The sequence below is a fragment of the Bison bison genome, unplaced genomic scaffold (genome assembly GCF_000754665.1).
Source record: "Bison bison bison isolate TAMUID 2011002044 unplaced genomic scaffold, Bison_UMD1.0 scf7180017864383, whole genome shotgun sequence".
In the NCBI taxonomy this organism is placed as follows: domain Eukaryota; kingdom Metazoa; phylum Chordata; class Mammalia; order Artiodactyla; family Bovidae; genus Bison; species Bison bison.
This window is the reverse complement of record NW_011494955.1, coordinates 7,822,898-7,824,060: the sequence shown is the minus strand read 5'-3', so window position 1 is coordinate 7,824,060 and position 1,163 is coordinate 7,822,898.

Genomic DNA, 1,163 nt, shown 5'->3' with positions numbered 1-1,163 from the left:
CAGGAGAGAAACTGCAAGAGTGAGGGTGGGGACCTGAGTCTGGAAACTCAGCAGGAAGACAAGGTAATAGGAAAAACATGAACACTGAAATCCTAAGCCAGCAGTGATTTTGAGTGCATGGCATGAGAAGGGGCCTTGTCTCTGGTGTTGCTCAGAAAGGTCACCAGATTGTCCTGGTACAGGTTAAAAAAAATCCCAATATGTAAATTATGAAACAAGCAGATATCTCAATGGTATGATCATGAGTCATTTTATTTCTATACTTGTTTCAAACGACTGCGTTAATTTTGCTCATTTAGTGGCAAAACAGGATCTGACCAAAGCCAAATCTAGCCATCTTTCCACCACTGGCCTCAGTTTACTACCTTTAATAAATGAAGGAACTTCACTAGACAATGTCTTAAGATCCTTTCATTCTCACATGATGTTAAGAAAAACATTTCCATATTTCTGTGAACATTATCTTGGCTGGGGCAGCCTGGATGGGAGAGGAGTTTGGGGGATAATGGATATGTATATATGTATGACTGGGTCCCTTCACTGTTCACCTGAAACTATCACAATATTGTTAATCGGCTATATTCCAATACGAAAAAAAAAAGTTTAAAATAAAAGGAAAAACAGAATCTACCTTCTTCCGGAGATGTGGAGATTGGAACAGCTGTCAAATCATTAATCACATAATCAAACTCTCTCCCTTCTTTGGCGTACCTCTTCAGTACTGGAATACAGTCTTCTATTAGAACCTTCCAGAGAGAACAAGCATAGATGCAGGTGAGCCAAAATATGTGAAAGTGGTTAAACACTTGTAGAAGGAACAGGGAAATACACACAGGGGCTGCAACACCTACCAGAGGAACAAAAGCCACTTCCACCCATACCTGCCAGGAGCTAAAAGTTCCGGGCTTACCAGATGCTTTACATGCCTTTCAATTAAGTGGAACAATTCCTCTTAGGAATTACTATCATTGCCATTTTACAAATAGAGAAACAAACAAGAGACGTCACCAAGTCTGCTCTTGCGTGCATGCTCAGTTGTGTCTGACTCTTTGCGACCCCATGGACTGCAGTCTGCCAGGCTCCACTGTCCGTGGGGATTCTCCAGCAAGAATACTGGAATAGGTTGCCATGCCCTCCTCCAGGGGATCTTCCTGACCCAGGGA